The following is a 7,218-nucleotide window of genomic DNA, read 5'->3' on the forward strand; positions in this document are numbered from 1 at the left end:
TCGTTGCCTCTCTCCCCCCAGGTACTCAGCACTTGGAAAAAAGGCAAGACTTCTCACCACTGGTTAAACTCGCTGCTTATTTAAGGCCTTTGGGTTTTTTTCTAGCTATCTGCGGATGCAGAAGGAAAATTCTGACTTGGCTTTTTTGTGGGATTAACAATCAAAAGATTGAATGGCTGTGCTGTGCCTTCCTTCATCTATCTCTGCCAAAATGAGAAGTCTGCCTTTCACAGAATCACAGAATGTTAGGGGCTGGAAGGGACCTCAAAATCTCATCCAGTCCAACCCCTCTGCCAGAGCAGGATCACCTATGCCAGATCACACAGGAACACGTCCAGGCGGGTTTTGAATATTCCCGACAGGATGCATATTTCACACCTCCCCTCTTTCCCATGCCCTCCTTTGTCCACGACAGCATACAGAATAGTCACTGCAGACTCATCTGGGCCAGTGGCTGGCTCAAACTGTCCCAAGAGGCTGTTGTTACAGGCTGTAACTGAGAGTTTTACAGCATGTGCTTGAGACGGGAGTGTTCGCATCCCCCCAGTGCAAAAGGAGGTGGTCTAACGAAAAGTGGCCTGCTTTTATGCTAAGGCTGCAGACAAAGAGAAAAAAAAACCCCAACCAGGGATAAGGTGGCATCAAAAATTGTCCCAAGTTATACCTCCACAATAGATACACAGTTCCAAAAAGAATGGCACAAAGTGTGAGGTACCTGTATCCCAGACCTGAGACTGACCTAACTGCTACAGCAGACTGCATTACACTCATGTCACCTGACTGTAGCAAACAGCAGAAAATGCTTGTTTGTTTTAGAGAACGATTTGAAAAACACCTGCACAATTCCTCAGAGATCACAAGGGATAGCTGTGGTCAAGTGAAGCGAGAAAGAAAAGTGTTTGCTATCCAGTGGCTCATTCCACCTTTTGTGCTCTGTTATGCCACATTTATAGCACAATAATCTGATCCTCTAATGTCTCCTACATTATGTAATGCCTGCTCATTAACAGAAAACATTACCTTGGTTGCTTGTTAAAAAGCTCTTCCCGTTGCAAATCTTATATATTTGTATAGGAATTAAAAAATGTTGACAACAGGAACATTTGAAATTAGAGGGATTAATTTTAAATGAGACAGAAACCTGAAAGTTTCTCTGGAAATGAAAAAATTGCTTTGGTTTTGTAAGGTCAAAAATGCTGAATGTTCCACTAGCTAACAAATTACACTAAAATCCTACACATCTAGACAATGCTATACCAACACTAAACGCAGAAAAGAAAAACAAAAAACTATTTCAAAATGTTACAGTGTGAAGATAAAAGATGATTTGCCATCTAGTGAGCTAAGAACATGCTTCCCATCATGCAAACTATAGCCGAATTAAATTACTTTAAAAAGCCCAATAATAACCACCCAAAAAAACCCAAACAAAAAACAAACCCAAAAACCAAAACCCAACCCTAAACAAACAACCAAACCAAACCAAACAAGCCCAGGTATACATTTTGACAACATGATTTTTTTTCCCACAGAAATTATGTCTTGAAATGCTTTGATTAACTCCATCTGAAAATATTTTCTTTCTCTAAGTGTAGTGGCATGTTTGTACAGAGGATCACTGCTCCTTTGGCTTAGCTCTCTTCAGAGAAATATTAGGCAAAAGTACTGAAGGGAAATGAAAAATTTACATCCAGCTCTGTGAGCTGCAAAGAGAGCTGCAGGCAGCCAGATATTCAGACCCTGAAAAATCCGAGATGAATTCTGGAAAAGTCACCATGAGCTCTCAAACTTACTGCACAGCCCCAGCTTGCAGGCATGCATCTGGGAGTTTTTAAAAACAGAAGGAAGAAATGTAAAGTTCTTTCTCGTGCCAGTAGCATTCCATCATGGAATTACGGGAACACAAATTTTTACTTGTCAAAGCCTGCTATTATCAGGAAGAGTGGAGAGAGATTGAGCCTACAATGCTCAAAGAGCGTAAAGCACCATAAAAACATAAAGCAGCCACGTGGACACCTCAGCAACATCTACGATGTTTCTGTGCTTGTCCTGTCAAACTTTCCATGAGATTAGTTCCCAGAGCCTACAGCCCTAAGAGCTCTTGGAAGCCTAGAGCCTTGTTTTCCAGGGCACTAAATCTATCAGGCTGCATTCTGACAGTTATACAGGTAGCGACCAGGACTAACCTCAGCAAGAAATGAGCACCCAGCACAGAGCGCACGCCTTGGCAGCAGCAGCTTACGCAAACACTGACAGCGTCATTCTGCAAAATCCACAAACGAAGACCCAAGTAATTGGGAAAAAAAAAAAAGAGCTTTGCCAAGCATCATTGTTTTGGACTTCTTGTGACCTCACTTAGCAGAACTGTCCCACTCCTTCTAAGCTTTGTTTCCAGTATTTCCGTGATAGCTAGCTTCATAGGCGTTTGTTTTCTGTCACCGAATCATTAAATGGTAATGCAATTGTTAAGTTTCATTTCCCCAGCTTTAATACATTTTGCAGCCTGCAACCATTCCCAGTTCATTAACTGACTGACCTCAGCATTAACACCCCCTCTGCTGGGGTTGCCTTGGAAACAAAGCTTCCTGTGCGTAATCCAAGCTTATCTAGCTCTTTATCCTACATGTGACCCTTAATTACTTGCTAAATTAGAACGGTTTTCTGAAAATCACAAGAGGAGGTTAATATGTTCTTCCAGAGCTGGTCAAGCTAAGATGACACTAAATTCACAGGGAATTCAAATTACATGATCCCTGAAGGCGTCTCTTTCAGAAGGAAGATGAACTTTCCCAATGGGAGGCAGTGTGCCATAATAATGCTCCTGTCACTCACTTTCCTTGCCCTGCTTGTCCAGCTACAGCTTAATCCAGTATAAACAACACAGTAAGTAAATATCAGGTTGATTAATTATAGTGCAAGATTCAGTAACCACTTGTCTTCTGTGATTAACATTCTAATTGAAGTAATACTCTTCATACACAGATTTCAGGACCAGGAGAAGGAACATGAGAGAATTCTCAAAGCTGCACCAAAGAAATAAAGCAAACAGTAACTGGGGTCAAAATATTAATTGTATCTTTAAAATCGTGGTGCATTTTCAGTCAAAAATGACTTTACTTTCAAATGACTTGGAGTAGAGATGAAATGGGGATGACTTGTCAAGATATAGCTTACGATTTCAGAAAACAGACCTTTCTTTCGCCAATTTGACAAATCATGCAAAGAAAGCTCTCTAGGATGCCCAGTAGTTTTCCTCTCCCACATTTCCAGCGGCACTTTAGCCCGGGAGAGCAAGTTTTTCACTCGTGCACGTGGCCCTAGAGAGCCATGCCAAGGCTACAGTGCTGTTTCACAGCCTCAGGAAAAGAGAAAACCAAAGGGCCTTGTGCTCCAGCTGGAGAACACAGACCAGGCTGAATCTTCTCTCTGAGAGCCCAGAACGGGATGAACACAATTTACCTTTGCTCAGTGTCTACTGCTGGCCCAGCCCTTAATGACCCTGCCTCAGTCGAAACTCAAGCTCAGAGGGCAACTCTTCCAGGAAGGCACTCTGGTGTTATGCACACAGTTGGCAGGACACACACCTATCCTGACAGATCAACGCTGAGTCGTTCAAAGGCAGCACTCAAGAGCTGCTTACATGTGCTCAACTCTCTGTTGGCACAGCACAAGGTAAACCCCACACTGGTTTTATACCATTAGCCCAGTCCCTAATGGCTCTTTATTGCCTCACACATAGGACACCAATCTTTCTCTAGATACAAACACCCTACAGATGTACAGAAGTACTTTGCCTTTTACCTCTCAACTTGCTCTGGAGCTGCCTGCTCTGAAGACACATTACTGTTTGCATCTTTCAAGGTAGCCCGTGTTAACCTTCAGCCTCTCTAGGGAATCTCATCAGACCTGCAGGTAAGAACCCACCAGAGAAGGACCCTTAAGTATCATGTGATAACAACGGAAACATGCCCGTGGCACAAATGTAGCCTGTGCTCTGTCTGTGCCTATCGTTGTGGTTCCTCTTCACGGTGTGTTTGGGTAAATGTGTCAGGTCAACCGTTTACCACACTTGAATAACAGAAGCATCCCTTCTTGTGCAGAGGAACGGCGCTCTGTGGCAGTAAGTTGGTGGAATGCTCACTGGAACAATTCAACTGAGTGGCTCTCTTCCACCAGACATACATACTTCCCCTCCGCATAGCAGTAGCATGCCTGGGGCCTTGCATATCCGTTCTCCCCATACAGAGGTCACAGAAAAGGAGAAAGGAAGCTTAGGGTTAGTAAAAACAGCAGTCCTGGACCACTACCGTTAGTGGTAAGGACACCTAGGTTCTGCATTTTGGAGACAACATCTCTATCACTACTGATGTAACATTTTGACTGGAAGTCTAATACCTGTCTTAGTAATGATTTGTTTGCCCTAACTGGTCACAGCTGTTTTTCAACCATTCACTACACAAACTTAAGCACAACCAATGCAAAAACCACAGGTGGTTTCAGCATGTCATACCCCCTTCCGTGAAACAAGAAGTAACTTGGGTCTGTGTACAAATGCTTGCTTTCATGGACATAGACAAAACTTGGATTAATCATTAAGATGGGAAGAGACTGGACAGTCTACCAGCATACTGCAGATTTCTCTTGGTATAAGACAGGTATGTATTTTACACATTAGTTACGGATGTAGTCACCTGCATGTCTGCTCAGAGTTGCTAAATTCAGCCAAGGTACCTGAGAAGCTTATCATTGTGATAAACAATGGCTCACCCAACACCTTTAGAATGGCCTCGCTGGGGCTTCATTTGTTTCCCTCCTTTTATTTCCTTTGCCCATTTCCAATGTGGTCTCATTAGTCTGTCCAAATGTTCTCAAGACTGGAGGCTGAAGTACTGGTTCACAGGTACTGTATATCCTTTGAGTCTTTGATTTCCCTGACAAGGCCTCTGGGAAATATGGTGGAGTTTTCCTAAAAACAACAAGAGCAAAACAATAGCTTGGCAGGACCCAAGACAGTTAAGGTTTACAGATTATAGAGCATTTATCATCCTGTCAACATGTTTCCACCCAAGAAGTATCTTATGAAGAGGCATTCTAGATGTGTGATTAAATAAGGCTTAAGTAGCAGCAAGTTTACAAGTTCTTGTGTGTTTCTGCAAAGCAGATACAATTATGCTTTTCTGAGTGAGCATGTATCCACTATTAACTGGACTGAGCCAGGCCAGTATTCTCTTTAAGAGAGAAAGCTGTTGGTCCCTGCTAATCCAAGCAGATTTCAGGCCAGTAAGCCTTTCCTGCTCTCTTTGCTGGACCATCGTTTCCCTCTTAACTGTATTTTAAATAAAAGTACTTTTCATGCTAGAATTCAAGAAAGTTCTTACAAATAGGAAACATATTCTGCAGTCCCCCTTTCAGGGTCTCCTATAGTGACCTCACGTAGTCAAACAAGCAGACAGGATCACGGAACGCTAGAGGTTGGAAGGGACCTTGCGAGATCACGCACTCCAACTCCCTTACCAACGGCAGGATCACCCAGGGTAGTCTGCACAGGAATGCATCCAGGCAGGTTTTGAAAGCCTCCAGAGACTTCACAACACCCCTGGGCAGCTTGCTCCAGTGCTCTGTCACCCTCACTGCAAAGAAGTTTCTCCTCATGCTGAGGTGCAATCTCCTACGTTCAAGTTTGTATACAGGGGACAGATCTGTGCTGTTCCCTTGGTACCTTTTGACACACATGCACACCATTTTATCCTCATAAAGAAATTTTATCTGAAAAACTACTTCCAGACTTCTAAAGAACAGAAAAGCAGCAGTTTTGTGAGTCTAGTTAGCTGTCAAGGAGAGGCTCCCTTAGCATCTCCCATAGATGTGCTCTAGAAAACCAACGTTTGTTCCTGAGTATTTGAGAACACAGTTGGATGGAAGACACTACACAAAACATTGAGTACTTTTCTACTAACAAGTGCTAACTTATCAAGAATACTCGAGAAACTTCTAAAATGTACCTCAGGTAAGTCTGATCTGATCAATGTATTTGCTTTGTGTGCGAAAGCCAATGTGTCTTTCCCAGTGAACACGCAAGATTTCACTTTCACTGGGCTGAAGCAGATGTGTGGGTTTTAAAAAAAAGAACTTCATATCTCCTGAATGGGTCCAGGATCCTCTCCCTCTTCAGCAGTTTCTGGACCTACTTACTGCCTCTTAAATTCCTTCTACTCACAGATTAGTTAAGAGCAAAAGAAAGGATATCACCAACGAACTGATGTGAGAAGAGTAGGACAAAACACAAGGGTGGAGAAAACCTTTAAAAACCCGTTCCTTATTTCTGTCTGTAATGAGGCCATAAGGGCAACAGATGGTATTTGAGAATGAAAAAGGAAGTCCCAACTGTTGGTTCAGTCATCAGTTTCACAGGGGTATCCTCTGGTCAGGCTAGACTGCCTCTCCACCGAAACAAAGCTAACAGCTGCCCCTGCTCTGTGATGCTGCACACTGACAGACATACACCCGTTTTTCTCACCTTTATAAATCTGACCCTCTCTGAAGTAGTGTCCGGAACACTAACCAGCCGTCACCACTGTCAGCTCACATAGCCGAGGCTGTGAGTACCATCAAGGGTTTGCTTTGCTCACTTCCACGGAAGAATGTTGATCTCCTGTGCTGAGAAGCAGCACTGTTTGTCAAGATTTCCGACTATCCTAAAAATGGCCAGAGCCTGTGCGAGCGGAGCTTTGCTAAGAAAGCAACGCGGAGGAAGAAGATCTGATCATTCACCCCGCAGACTGTTAACGGCACGCAGCCCGGCCACAAGCCGCAGTACACGAGGGAGCGCCGGAGGTCCGCCGAGGCCCAGCTGCCCGCAGAGGAGCAGGACGCCGGCTCGCAGGCCATTCCTGCAGCCGCTCGCACCGCCGCGGCCTGCGGAGCCTGACCCCTCAGGGAAAGGCGACTCGCGGCCCCCCGGGGCTGCTCACAACCCTTCCGGGCGCCGACTCCCGGGCTCTCCGGGACCACTCCCGAGACGAGCCATGCGCCGCACACGGCCAAAGCGAGTAGGCCGCGTCCGAGAGCCTCAGCAGCAGCACGCGAAACCCCAGCCCGGCTCCGAAGGCTCCACCCAGAAGCGACGCCCGCCCTCCCCCGGCCCTCGGCGGCGCCTCGGCCTGCGCCGCCCCCGGGCTGGTGCCGCCGCCTCGCCCGGCCCCGCGCCCGCCAATCGCG

At 45.3% G+C, this 7,218-nt stretch overlaps 2 long non-coding RNA genes across 3 annotated transcripts; one reads left to right on the plus strand and one right to left on the minus strand.

Annotated features, from left to right (window-relative positions):
- Nucleotides 1-445: 445 nt before the first annotated feature.
- On the minus strand, nucleotides 446-7,104 carry LOC135174525 (uncharacterized). 2 transcript variants are annotated; one of them, XR_010301954.1, is made up of 4 exons: nucleotides 6,518-7,104; nucleotides 4,768-4,966; nucleotides 3,802-3,906; nucleotides 446-595 (listed from the first exon to the last, which is right to left on the minus strand). It is a non-coding gene; the product is annotated as an uncharacterized LOC135174525 (long non-coding RNA). The 2 variants fall into 2 exon arrangements; XR_010301953.1 differs by lacking the exon at nucleotides 3,802-3,906.
- LOC135174520 (uncharacterized) lies at nucleotides 2,836-3,071 on the plus strand. Its single transcript, XR_010301951.1, has 2 exons — nucleotides 2,836-2,883; nucleotides 2,983-3,071. It is a non-coding gene; the product is annotated as an uncharacterized LOC135174520 (long non-coding RNA).
- Nucleotides 7,105-7,218: the final 114 nt, after the last annotated feature.

Source organism: Pogoniulus pusillus, unplaced genomic scaffold, assembly GCF_015220805.1.
Source record: "Pogoniulus pusillus isolate bPogPus1 unplaced genomic scaffold, bPogPus1.pri scaffold_72_arrow_ctg1, whole genome shotgun sequence".
Lineage (NCBI taxonomy): Eukaryota > Metazoa > Chordata > Aves > Piciformes > Lybiidae > Pogoniulus > Pogoniulus pusillus.